This window comes from Teleopsis dalmanni, chromosome X, assembly GCF_002237135.1.
Source record: "Teleopsis dalmanni isolate 2A chromosome X, ASM223713v2, whole genome shotgun sequence".
NCBI lineage: Eukaryota > Metazoa > Arthropoda > Insecta > Diptera > Diopsidae > Teleopsis > Teleopsis dalmanni.
Window position 1 is genome coordinate 20,922,371 of NC_051848.1, and position 15,016 is coordinate 20,937,386.

A 15,016-nucleotide genomic window follows, 5' to 3' on the forward strand; every position below is an offset into this window, starting at 1 on the left:
AAAGATAAAACAAAATTTGTTGTTGTTTGCTTTTGGCCAAAACGAAAATTGTGGCTAAAGCAGAAATAACACAGGCGGTCGGTCGGTTGCTCGTTCGTTTGCTGCGGTGCATCCAGTTTTTGTCGTCTTCATGCTTATGCACGAGAAAAATCAGCAAAATCCGGAGGAAAAGATATCAGCAGTTCAGTGAAAATATTACGGAGCTCGCATAAATAAAAGAGGTAAGGTAATTAAGTGAATATGTAAGTTTGTAAGTTATTTTAAAAATGCCTTTTGCGTTTGTTCAACACATTATATACATATATGTATGTGTGTATGTATGTTTGTATGTTTGTATGTGCATAATGGCAACATTCTCAGTTATTGTTTGTTTATTGCTTTTTTAAAACCCTGCGATTATCTCCTCTCAGGGCTGCCAGATGTCTTTTCGTTCGCGTAGTCCACTTTTAGTGCGACACACTTAAAATGTTTGCAAAATTTATTGCCTGGAACTAATTATAACAATCGGAGCAAATTTGGTTTGGTTGTGCAAGGTGTCATTATTTGCAATTATCCGCTCATCAGTTGTGTCCGCTCTTCTTTCGCAACAAACACACACAAACACACACAACAAAAGCACATAATAACAAATAATTCAACTACTCGTTGCAGTTGCAACGAATGCGGAAGTTTACAATGTTAACGTGAATATTGCGCATAAATCGTGCTGCGACTAACGCCACTAACTTCCCCTCCTGCCGCTATTCACTTAAGTATTTTCTATATTTTCTATATTTACCGTATTTAGCAGAAAGCTAAGCTATTTCTAAGCTTTAGTCTTAGATTTAGTTGACCTTCTTACATATGATGGAATACATAAGATTTACTTTTATTAGTCGCGAAGCTCTACTCCTCCTACTCATGAGGATACCTAACCTAGTGGCTTCGTCTTGGATTTCACGCGTCTCATAAAAGTTACTTCATATCACACTACAAAATAAATTTAACATAATCGACTGAAAAAGTTCAAATAATTTTATTTACACCAAAACAAATAGCAAAAAAAAATGTACCAAAAAAATATCGTTTTTACTCCAAAAACATACAATAATTTTTTTTACACAAAAAAACCAATATTTTTAACAAAAAAAAAATTTTTTTTGCACTAAGAGAATAAAAAAATAATATTTTTACGTTAAACAAAATAACTTTTTTACGTCAAAAAAAATAATAATATTTTTAATACCAAAAAAACCAATAATTTTGTTTTAAATAAAAAAAAAACATTCATCTTTTACGTCAAAAGAATAAAAAAAAATGATTTTTTTACATCAAAAACACACAGTATTTTTTTTACGCCACAAAACAACAATAGTTTTCTTAAGCAAAAAAAAACAATAATTTTGTTACACCAAAACAATAAAAAATTTAATTCCAATTTAATTAATTAATTAATTAATTTTTCATTTAGTTTTATTTAAAAACAATAATTCTTTTTACACAAAAAAAATCAATTTTTTGACAAAAAAAAAGTAATTTCTCTTACACCAAAAAAAATATTCATTTACACTTCAAAAAAAATATTTTTTTATCTCACCAAAAAAATATTTTTTTTTTCTCACCAAAAAAACAATAATATTTTTTACTCCAAAAATAATTTTCTTTACACAAAAAAAACCAATGTTTTTTTCACAAAAACAAAAACAAATAATTTTTTTTAAATAAAAAAAAACAATAATTTATTTGCACTAAAAAAAATAACAATTATTTTACACAAAAAATTTTAATTTTAGACCAAAAAATAAAAAGGAATGGTTCTTACAACAAGAAAAAAAATTTTTTTTTACAATAAACAAAACTAATAAAAACATTAAATATTTCTGCAAACAAATAAAAAATGTGTTTCTTTATTTCAGTCAATATTTTATTTTCTACACACCTGTCGTTTTTCCAGTTTACCAGCTTTAACAGCTGTTTTGCTTTTTTCACCACATCATCTGTTGCTGTTCATTTAGAAATGTATTTACCTCATGTCATCCATCAATTCCACTAGTCGAACTTACAAAGTTTTAAACTCTTCTTGGCTTTTGCCTATGAAAATTTAAAATTCTAACTTGATTTATTTTAGTTTAAAGATCGGTCTGTTGTTCAAGTGTTTTCAAGAATTAGTTTATAATTTCACTGATTAATTATTTATATTAAAATAATATTATACTAAGTGTAACCCAAAGAGATATATAACATGGTAGTCAACTACCACTAAAAGTGTGCCTAAACTAATATTCTCAATATGACTCATAATGTAGGGACGGCTCATTTCTAGATTTTTCTTTGTAAACCCAAGTCAGTACCCTTTAGAGCAGTGATTCCCAAGCTTTTCTTGGTCAAGGACGACCACTATAATATTTTTGTTTTTAGTAAGAATTATAAACTGTATTATTATTTTAATATGCTTTATAATACACTTTATTTTAATATGCTTTATATAGATATAAAAATAGATATATAATTACTTGGAAATGTTTTATGCTTATTTTCTAGTAAATGAGGTCTCAGTGGACAAACTACAAGCTAAGTATCCATACCTGTTAAATTTGATTAACAGACCATTTTGAACCATCTCGTGGTTAATCACCTGGTGTCCGCCTACCACCAGTTGCGAACCATTGCTTTAGAGGCAACTTCAACCTTGTTTTTTTAGCAAGAAAATATTACAGAGACCAGAATAAATAGTAATCTGATTATGAAATATCAAAACTATACTACGGTGAATGTATCAAAACATTGGAGTAATAAAGTATGATATATAAATATTTGGCAACGTTTTAGGTTTTTAATTTGGTCTGACTATTAAATCTGTAAAGCAATATATCTAACCATATTTATTGAATGAAATGCATACATAATTATATTACGATTTATATATTGTTATGAAAAACATCATATATATTAATAATAAAAATTTGTTTTTGTAAACATGATTTCTTTACAAAGATTGCAATCAAATTGTTTTATTAAAACAACTAATCTCTCATAACTTACAGACACGTTCTAATAATTCTTATCTTAACTTCTTATAAATACCTGTGAAAAAGACCATTAATTAAACTATGTAATCGTATAAAACGTGTGTTAAGATTTATTTGTATATATCGTATTATAGATACTATAGTCTGATTTAAAATGTCGTTTATATATATGGAGACTTCCGAGAAATATACATAATATTTAATGAAGTAAAGCATACTTTTTATGTATGTATGATGATGATGTAAATACTAATATACCTATCATATAATATAATATATATATAAATATTTATATATATATATTTAATAAATACTTTTAAGTGTATCAACAGTTTTAGTATAACGTTACGTTATTAAAATGACTTGATGTCTGACTGGTTTCCAGTAAAGTTATTGAGTACACCTACAAATCAGACACGTAGATAGGGATGAGGGGTCTTAACGCTTAATTTATACATAAGTATATATTCCTTGTTAATAAATCATGTGCCGTTCAATAAGATAAAAATATTTTTTTTTTATGTTAGTGAAATTATTTAAAAGCTATTCTGATCCACTATCGATCGTATATATTTTCACTTTAAAGAAGGTAGAATCTTCCTCGAGATTCAGCTATATGGTTTATTTTATTATTGGGATTTATATGTAGTGTTCTTCATATCAACTGTTTATAGTTATAAGTTAAAAAATTTATAAAATTAATTATTACAATTTTTTAAGTTTTTACATTAGATAAAGAGGGGTTTTGAGGACATTTAGCAATGCTATGCTACTTTGAGTATAGGCAGTCTTTCATTAAAATTATAGTCACAAAAATACTGGTATTAAATACTTAATCCAGTCTATTAGTTCTTATTTAACAACCTATTGTTTGGTACTAATAAACAATTTTAAATACTTCATTCAATCAGGGCTTCTTCACTTTGTTGTTTATAACAATAATAATATGATATTTAATTACGCAATTCGAATATAACTTTAAATAAACAAATAAATGTCCGGTATTTGATGACTATTAGTTGACAGCTGTAGGAATTTAGTCGTAAAACAGATTATTGGAAAATCGTTATTATTTTTATTTAAACTGAATGCTTTCTGAATCACATACAAAGACACATATAAATTTTAAATAAAACTTAATTAATTTTCTTCTCATGCATAAAACATAAAACCCAGAGAATATTTATATAAACAATTGAAAAAAAAAATTAAAAACCTTTGCTTTTCTCCTACTGACTCTCGCCATTCAGAAAGTTCTGATAGGTAACGTAAATTCAGAGATTTTTCTTTGTATTTGAAGTTGGACATTGTTTTATAATATACCTATATACCATAAGTGCCTACTAATTCATTCATGCTATGTACTTTAATTGTATTGTGCGGAACATTTCTGTATATAAATTATCAGTGGGTTTATAATAATTCTAACAGAATTATTATTTTTTTGTAATACTCATATCTGTGTATTTTAAGAAATCACACAAATTATTTTGACTCGGTAGACACTTAGAATAGAATAGAATAGAATAGAATAGAATAGAATAGAATAGAATAGAATAGAATAGAATAGAATAGAAATAAACAAGGTACCAGCTCCAACAAAGCGGAGCACTGCGATTATGGTCGATCTTTTGTGCTGCAACAGATGTTAACCAAACAGAAGACATTTCGCGTTCCGAATGAAAACCAGAATGTCAGCCGTTGAGGTCTTCCTAATGTCAAAAGGGGAGAATAGTTCTCCATCCAGTTACCTACTCCTGACCCAGATCAAGACTGGGCAGTCACAGAGAATGCGACTGGAAGTTTCATTCATTTCTAAGCAGAGTCGGTAGAGACTTAGTGTTTTCATTAGTTTTTCCTGTTGTATTTTTTTAGTTTTATCTCAAGTGGTCATTGGTACCATTGTAGATATTTATTCAATTTGTAAGAAAAGTAGATGGTTTCTATTAGGTGATTAGGTGATATTAGTTTCACGTATTACGAGTGTTTAAATCAGTTTATTAAATGACGAATGGTAAAACGTTAGCTGCTTTTATATTAAATTCCATATTAATTAGGATATTTCGTTTCTAATTGAAACCATATTCAAATTAGATATGTAGTATTAACAATAATTAAAATTTTATATGGATTATAGCAAAGATAATTGATAAGCAATCTGCTATCTGATCTGTTAAGATTTGACAAACCCTATCTGCTACATTATTGACAAGTTTAAAAAAATTTTCCCAACCATTTCTTATTTGATCCAAGTGAAAGTTTAAAGATTTTTAAATTGAACTCACTTGACTGAATGTGTTTCAAAAATTTTTTGTGATTTTCTGCAATTAGATAAATCTGAAAATCATTTTTTTCATTTTATTGTAGTGTTCTCTCTAATGCTTAAAGTATATACATATATATAAATGCGTACATGTTTATATATATTATAGAAGTTTAGCATACTCGTTTTTTCGAATGTTTGAAATCTTCTCAACTGAATCCATTTTCTTCACATTTAAAATGCTGTTATTTCCATACGATACTCTCTGTGAGAATATACCGAGTATAGGTAGAAAAATGTGACACAATTTCGACGTCCCAGGCTAGCCCATTTCACAACGCATTGTAGTAATAATAGCTATTTTGAGTACCCATTTCGGGAAGTACTTTTTTGAAAGCTTATCGGACTGTTTATTGGTAAAGAAAGACCTATTAAATTGTGTAAATTCGACAGAATTGCTTTAATCTGTATCTTTCTATCTTATGGTTTTTTTGTGAGGAATCGGTAAATAAAGTCAATAAAAGGTTATTTGCTGGTCTGTTACTGCTACCAACCAACCATTTCCATTACGCTGTGTGTTAATATAGTTTAGTTTTTGATATATTTAATATGAAGACGTGAGGTGATTAAATTATTTGATTTTTATTTGGGTAGACTTTTCGTTGACACCCTCTATCTGGGTTAATATTGAAAATGGGCCGTCTCTCATAAGACTATTTACATTCTTTTGATCAGAAAAGCTCAGAAAGATCAGAAAAGATATGGAATGAAGCAGATTCTTGAGATGAATCTTTCTTCGTTCATTATATTTTCTGGCTACCTTTTTTTACTTCATCTTTCAACAGGTAATATCCTGTTCATAGGATGTTAATACTTTATGATTATATGAATATTTTATTTCAAAGATTTTTTTGTATTTATTTTGCAAAGTATTTTTGTTTTTTAAGTAAGCTATCTGATGAAGTATATTATTTAAAGATGAAGTGTTTTTTAAATACTAAAGATATTTAAGATAAACTTTATTCTAAAGGATTTTGGACTTTGCTTTGACACTGGCTTTGTATCTCATTTTATATTAAACATGATTTTACCTCCTCTAATAGTAATGGTAATGGTTTGTGTTGGGCTAAGGCCTTTATGCACTGCGACCAGTTTGATCTATTGTGCATTCCTTTGCCATTTGTATTTAGTATCTCGGGGAATCGAAGCAGTTCCTTCGGAGGAAGTTGGTATGCACCTAAAATTTTTTGTGTTTTCTTAGTTTTTTTTGTGTGGCTTAGTGAAACACAGATAATGATCACATGTTCTATAGACTCGTACTTACCTCCTCTTATAATATGATGGTTGGGTTGTTGGGCTAAGGAATCATTTCTAAAATTTATACTGTTTAAGTCAGACAAAATTTAAGTCATACTTAAAATATGGTGGCCAGAACGCATCTCCAATGCAGAATTGTGGAAGAGAGCAAATGTGCAAAGCGTCGAGAGCGAAATCAAAATAACGAAAATGGTAATGGATCGGACATACACTACGCAAGTCGAATTCCTGTATCGCTAAGCAAGCCCTAAAATGGAACCCGCAGAGTAGTCGCCGGTCTGGCGCTCCTTCAAGAACATGGCGAAGGACAATTGATGCCGAATTAACATCAGCGCGCTACTCATGGAACGACATTTACACGGCTGTTCCAAATAGAATACGGTTCAGAGGAATTGTTGAGGTCCTATGCTCCACACACTGCGAGTTAACGGAACAAAGAAGAAGAAATCAGAAAAAAGTTTATTTGTTATAGCTTTATGGTATTATTATATCATGGAATGATGATAAGTATCGTTTCTTATTATAAACTATAAGGAAGAAGAGAGAATACACTGAAATGTATGTAAAATATAGATATTATTACTTATGTGTAAATATATTTTAATATGCATATATAGTAATTATTTATTACAAAACTCAAAAGGCTGAGTTTAATGACTCAATTGTGAACGGAAAATTTGCTAACACATATACTACAACTGTAGTATCGCAATATGGTAAATGTTGAGATGAATCGACACACCGAACATTTCGGCAATAAACAACAAAAACAAAAAATAAAATAAAATAAAATATAGACATATAAATATAATAATAGTAATAATAATATATAAAAAGCTACTTAAATCCGGTACGCATATGTAATGCGATCATGCCAAAATATTTTGGCAAGCCGCAGAAAATGAGTCTAATTCGCATGTTGAGCCAAAGAAGCGACTGACTGAACGCGTTAAACGAGCTCGAGTTCCACAACAGCAAAAGTAATTAACAACAAAAGAAGTGAATTGCAGAATAGTAGGAAAAAATGTATAGTATAAATTTATGATGAAAAGGTCTCGAAAAACAAGTTATTAGCTAACAAATCAAATATATACAAAATAAAATAAAAATAAAAATAAAAATAAAAATTATATTAAAAATGAACACAAAGAAGCAACCTGTGATTATGTGGAAAGAGTATTAGAAAAGGGTAATGTACGCAGAGTACACAAATATAGATCAAAAGCGAAATATATACACGACCGTAGAGCAATATACACTGGCGTATGTATGAACGGACGCGTATCTACTGATGGATGAATGGTATTTCTTTTCATGTACTATAAATAATAAGTAATTGAGTAGTTTCGAACTGTTGTAAACCATAATTATGTGCAAATATTAATTAGTTTGGTTTTTTTTTTTCGTTTCTGAATGAATTATTTTCACTTCACTTTTGCTATATTTAACAATGCTCTTAGGCAGATATTTCCACACCATCCATTTGCTTCATTTTAGCATTTTAGCATTATTTCATTATACCTATAAGCATGCAAAGTTATATATATACATAAACATACACAAACACACAAATGAACACTACCACAACCGTACGTATTAAAATTTACTAAATAGACCATTGACTAACTGACTAATTGACTGTTTCTGTCTATCCATCGAAACTAGTTTGGTTCAAATGTACCTCTCATCATGATTAATACACAACTGAATAATGGATTGAGTGTCGTTCACTGCAGGTTGTTATAGAAGTCAACATTCTCTGAAGAATATTTATTGAACTCTTTTCCTAAAGATTTCACTTTAAAATTTTACCTATTTAATAAATATTTCAAACTTTTTTTTTTAATTTAATAATATTAGTTGAAAGTTTTTTGTAAGATGAGCAATTTTTCATAGTGTAAATAATCTCCACATATGGCTTCCTCCGAAAGTAACTAAGTATCTACAGAAGTTTTATAAATTTTGCGGGTTTTTTGGATGTGAAAACCTGGTTATATTGCTTCACTTAATATAAGTAATCCCTTCTATTAGTATCATAGTTCATTTTAATGACTATCTGCTAATATAATTTTTATATATTATATTACATACAAAAAAGTCACGTTATGCAGTACTTATAATTATATTTTGGCAGGGTTGACTTATAAAAAAGAAACAGTAAGAAAGAGACAATAAACAAAAAGACAGACAGATAGATATATAGACGGATGGACAGACACACAGAAGGATAAAGCGTTATTCCAAAAAAAAATTTATTTCGTGGTGTTATTTTATAGTGTATATTGATTTTAAGGTCTCCTTTAATGGGTTATAAACATCATGGCAAACGTAATATACCAGACTCAATAAGTCCACGAAACGCAATTTATTCATCAGTAATAGAAAAAACTTTCAACGATATCTTAATAGTTCATCTATCAAAAAGAATAAAGCCAAAATTTCAATTCCATCGTCAATATATTCTTGATTTATAAAGATAGATAGATAAATAGATTTTGAAATGGTTGGGAACTATGTCACCAAGTCATAAGGTTTATTGTGAGAAACCCATTTTAGTTCCATCGGCGTGTAGCAGTTAAAAAAGCCATTATGTCCCTTGAAGAATTATTGGCTATTTCCGTTGTAAGTGAAAAAGCAGTTGATAAGTACCGAAGTCTGAGTCTGGCAAGACTATTACAGTGTCAAAGAATGCATTCTGCTCTTTACTCTTCTTTGTTACCAAGTTTGCAGCTATTGTCCCTTGTAATACCTAAAATCGTGCTGCGATTAAGTTTTTTATAAAAATGCTAATAACTGGGTAAGGTTATACCAGTAATACTAACAATCCATTTAGGCCAGAGTTTTAAAAACTACTTCACACTTTTAGCACAGCCTAAAATGCTCTTTAAAGGGATGTCCTGGAGCTGGCCAAGATTCTCAAAAAATTTAGCCCCTAGTAAGTGGACACTATTGTTTAGAAACAATCGCTGGGCACTGACACAGCATATGTGAGGCACTTTCATCTCATAGGGGAAAAAAATATTAAAGGCGTACGAGAATTCATATTTTATTAGTAATGGTTATAATGATAATTGATAACAGTTTCTAAGTAAATTTGATTGTTTAAAAGTAGTCATACAAGGTTTGAACATAACATAGTTACAAATACAGAGTATGGTTATGAAAGATCACAGTTTAATCAAAATAGATATTGTAGAAGCTCTATATATGGTATTTTATTAGGCATACTTACCACTATCTTCTGGAAACTTTTTGTTTATAAAAACCTATTTATAGAATTAATGTCATATATGTACGTTAGCAACATCTAATGCATTATAGAAAGGATAAAAAGCATTTTGTGCATCGTTTCATCATAATGGATATGAATATAGTGAATTATCAAGCACGACTTTGATGGATGTTTTCTCATCCATAATGCATAAGCATTAACCAGACGATTATAACCTATTCGAAGCATTCTTAAAAGGATGCTCCAGGAAAAGATTTTATTTCAATAATGAATGATATATATATATAATGATATGATATAATGATATATATAAATATATATATATATATATATATTGTGTTTATATATATGGATGAAGTCAATTTTTGCAAATTATGTTTGACACTAACTGAGTGTTGTATTAATTACAGATTGAAATTATAGGAGAAATGTTTTGTATTGAACTGAACGCTACTATTTTAAGACAATTATTTAAATTTTTAAAACTTCAAATAATAGATGAGTATATTTCTAAAAGAATTTTGAGTTTTGAATTTTAAATAATATTTCACTAATAAATCTTTCAATAATATTTTGAAATGTTTGACTTGTTTTATATCTTTATAAGTAGAATATCGTCACTGTCTGGAGAAAAGTGATATATCTATTGACTTTATTTGTGATATGGCGAGGCCGTTGTGTCAATCCCTTTTCTCTTTCAATCTGGGTGGTTTTTCTTTGATTTCTAAGATAAGAGCTGTTGCCCCTAACTTATATCAGGAACGACTTATATTCAAAAGTCTATTCGGTAGTTTGGTTAAAGTCAGCTGTTAGCTTAAAAGGTTTTTTGTAAGTACAAGAGATGGTCAGTGTGAGATGACTAGTGCAAGCGTAAAGTTCTATGATTATCTTTTCCATATATGTATATATATACTATATACTAGCTGCATCTGGCTATGTCTTGCTGTGGTTCGTTATAGTTAAGTGGAATTGTCAGAAAAAAGTGTATACAAATTTCGAAATTGTTTACTTTTTTAATACTTGCGAGTATACAAACTATTTTATTGTTCGATTGCTTGTGTCGATTTAAAGACGGACTAGTTTGCTAACTCTAGAACACGCTGCATATAATTGTCCATATAGCCCATGTGAAAACCCCCTGGTGAGATGTAAACTACACAGTTTTATAGATTGGTCCTGAGTTTGTTTGAAGTTTAGTTACACTTAGAATAATGTGGAAATAGCTATATGCATTTTATAGTTTCTCGGAAAACCTATTTATATCTTATTTGCTTAGAAGTACCTAAGTGCATTGGAAAGCTCTATATTGTATGAAGCAATAAGCAAATTAAATACGAAAAGATTTGATATAAATTGTTTATATTTATAAGAGCTCTTCTCAATCGTAAATAATTTATTTGAGGTATGATTATGGAAAAATATTGTTTTTAATTTCTAGAATAAGTATACAAAAATAAATTATTTTTAAAATTTTTTCCTCTTTCAATTTGTGTGAATGCAATAACAGCATTTCTAATTTAATATGATTAATTAATTTTATATTCAGCTGATATCTATTCGTGTACCTTTCTTCTGTTTGCTTATCAAAAAACATTTGCTTAGTAGAATGGTACAAGAACTGTACTTTAGACCTTATTTTGCAGGTTGAAACTATTCTCGAGATAAAAACAGAAAAACTTTGGTATTAATATAACTAATATATGCAGCGTACTCGTTAAAAAGTTTGAAAAATTCATGCTTTAGTTACTAAGTTTGTATAGCGAAAATGAAAAAAAAAAATTATTATATTTATATGTATATTTACCGAAGATATCAAATTATCTTTTTTAATAATTTCTTAATTATTAATGTTTTGTATATTGGAATTTTATTGTTTTTCTGTTCAGTCCTAATAGTAGGACAAATTTTTTAAAATTTTTTTAGTAACTTTGTTCCAGATACCTCTCTTGAACGAACAAACATAGACTCACGATAAGTGTCCAGTCAATAGAGTTTTCATTATATATGGTAAAATAAAAATACTTTGGGTTATAATAAATGGAATACGAAAAATTTAAATGGAATATATTTATGTTCTGAACGAACCTCCAACTTCGGGTGATCCTCAGTTTATAAAGTGTTTAGGTGTATATAATGATAGTGTTCATATGTGGGTGTAGATGAGGTAGGTAGCTGCCTAACGGATCTCTAACGATGCCAGTTAGAGTTACAGTAGTAGTGTACCGTTTCAAGAAAAGTTTCTAAGCTAGTTTCCCGTGGGTTTTTGTAATTCTGAAATTTTGCGTGTACTGTCTCTAAACGAGTTTCTAAACTAGTTCCCCGTGGGTTTCCGTAACCCCAAAAATTTGAATTTCATACTTATTGGCATAATATTTTATCAGTATTATTCTTCTTCTATACCAGTACTATTTCTGATGATGAGTAAGTAGTGTTTTAGAGTGTAGTATTTAGTATATAGTAAGTAACATTTTTTTTACTACTGACGACGAGTAAGTGGATGTAGAGAATTTTCATTCTGCTGATGATGTGTAAGTAGTCTTCCAGTATTTTGGATAAAGAGTTTTCTGGTTTACGTTTTTATAATTAAGTAGTATTTCAGTATGTTGTTAGAATAGTTTTTTATTCTTAATAATGAACAAGTATTATTATTGCAATATGCAGTGTGAAACATTCTTCCGGTATATGAAGACAAATATATAGATTATTTCAGAGTTATGTCAGGAAATTTTGTCTATTCTACAGCGATACTCACTCATATTCGCACAGATCTATAAAAGTGATTCTTTTAATTTTAATATTATTGTTTTAAAGGTTTTTTGGTGATTAATAGTAATAATTCATTTAATAGTAAATAGCGCAAAAGTGAGTAAACAAGGGTCACATTTATCTTTGTTGGTATATATTTGCTATAGCTTTTTTCTTCTATTCCACTTAAGGTAGTACTAAAATATGGTTTTTGAATGTATGAATGGTTTCATCTGCTAATAAAAATTGTTGTCTATGAAATTTGTCATAGGTGTGTGAGAACAAGAAGAATTCATTGGTTGTCAAATCAAGACTGTGCGACGATAGATTAATCATTATCGCGATGTTTTAAAAACTTAAAAAGATGGTTGTTTCAGTAGAAGTTTTGATGTTGGAGAATTATTCATCTTTAATGATTGATCTTTAATGATTGATCTTTAATGATTGATTAATGATTGATTTTTATGCGGTTAACTATGTTAATGTCACAGTATAGCTCATACAGTTCATCGTACCATCTAATTCGATACTCGTCTCCAATGCATAAGGGATCATAAATCTTCCGAAGAATTTTTCTCTCGAATGCTTCTAACACCTTCTCATCACTGTTGGTAATTGTTCAAGCTTCTGCACCATATAGTAGGATAGGCATGATAAGAGATTTCTCTAGAGATTTGTCTAGAGAGCGCTTTATTTTTCAATTGTCTATGTAGCCCGAAGTAACATTTGTTTGGCAAGTGTGATTCTTTATTGAATCTCTAGACTGACGTTATTAATGGTGTTTACGCTGGTTCTTGAATAGAGTTTTTCACAACTTCGAACTTATAATTGTCAATAGTGACGTGGATCCCAAGACGCTCAGGAGATATATTTGTTAGCGGAAGGTACGAGTACTTTGTTTTGTCCTCATTTACTTCGCTTGTTTTTCTAAGTTCCACCTTATAGTTTATAACACATAAGCTAAACGACTAATTATGTGATTTATGTTTAAGAAAAGCAAAGTCGGAACCCTTTTTTAATATTATGTGCGGGCTATGCACCAATCCATATGTATGTAGTAAAAAACTTTTACAATATACAATATTGCTGGCTGGCTTGTTGCAAGTCTCGCTCTTATTTTTTCTGTTGTATTGAATAATTTTATTTATCATTTTATTTTTAAATAAATAGTTATTTATTTATTTCGTTATTTATATATAATTAATGCAATCAAAAATTTTATATGCACATAAAAACACTTGCACATAAAAACACTTGCACAATTATGTTTGTACGGATGGTGGATGGCGGGAACATGTGTTGTGCCCATATGTGACTAGGCAGAAAATGAGCTTAAATTCAGCATTTATTTATTTACTTATTTACTTACTTATTTATTTATTTATTTATTTATTTATTTACCTGTATAATAAATTTTAAAACGGCCTTGCTAAATATTACAAAAACAATACCCCAAGTGAAACACTTGTACATTTGTATTTCATTGTAAATCGTATAAAATTAAAAAAAAAAAAATAAAAATAAAACTAAAATATATACAAAAAATATTTTAGAAATGATTAAAAACCTTTGAATTAGCATAACGAAACGTTAGACTGCTTTCGGTCTATTTTATTGCAGATACATTTTATAAATACTCGTATTTCATATGACGGCTGACTTGGCTGACTTCATTGTATTGTTTTTGCTTTTTTGTCTTTGTGTGTGTTTGTTTTGTGTTTGTTTTGGCTTGCTGTCTGGCTATCTGTCTGTCTGTCTGTTTGTCTGTTTGTTTGTCTGGCAGTCTGGTCTATCTATCTAGCTATCTATCTGTCTATCTATCTATTTATCTGTCTTGTCTAGCTCGTCTCTACATGACTCTCTATTTGTCTGTCAAACTCACTGATTCAGTAAGTTTGAAATGCGGTTTAAACAATCTATGAAATACATGAAAGTTGAGAAAAAGTTGTCAGTGAAGTGAATGAGTGAATGAGTGGGTAAGTGAAGAGTGTGTATGTAATTTATTTTCTATTTTCTCCTCATTTTTACTGTTTGAATTATTGTAGTTTTTAGTATTTTTATTTGTAGCTTTAATTTTTATTTTTCCTCGTTTTCCAATTTATAAATTAACTATTTTTATTAGTACAACCAACCAACCAACCAAGCAACCAACTGACGTTGTCGTCGTCGTCGTCGTTGTCGTCTACATTTAAGTATTGTTTTACTGTTTCTGAAGTACAAACACAAGTGAATGTTTTTGCGTGCAAGATACGTTATCATATCTCGTGTTTCATGTATTTCTGGTGTAGGTACTCGATCGTCTTACGTTGTACGTTGTACGTCGTACGTCTTACGCCTTGTGCCATGCCTCCTCCATTGTGCTGGGTCTTGAATCTGAACGAATGTATCTATCTATGCATATATGCATGAAATGCTTTAACAATACGAGTACCTCCTATATTTGTGTGTTGA

At 29.2% G+C, this 15,016-nt stretch overlaps 1 protein-coding gene across 2 annotated transcripts in view; it reads left to right on the forward strand.

Annotated features, from left to right (window-relative positions):
- LOC119687148 (disks large homolog 5) overlaps positions 1–15,016 on the forward strand; it is a gene marked incomplete at its 5' end in the record, with an annotated part of 29,052 nt that continues 14,036 nt past the window's right edge. For both annotated transcript variants that reach the window (XM_038101351.1, XM_038101352.1), the window contains 1 exon segment: positions 1–221.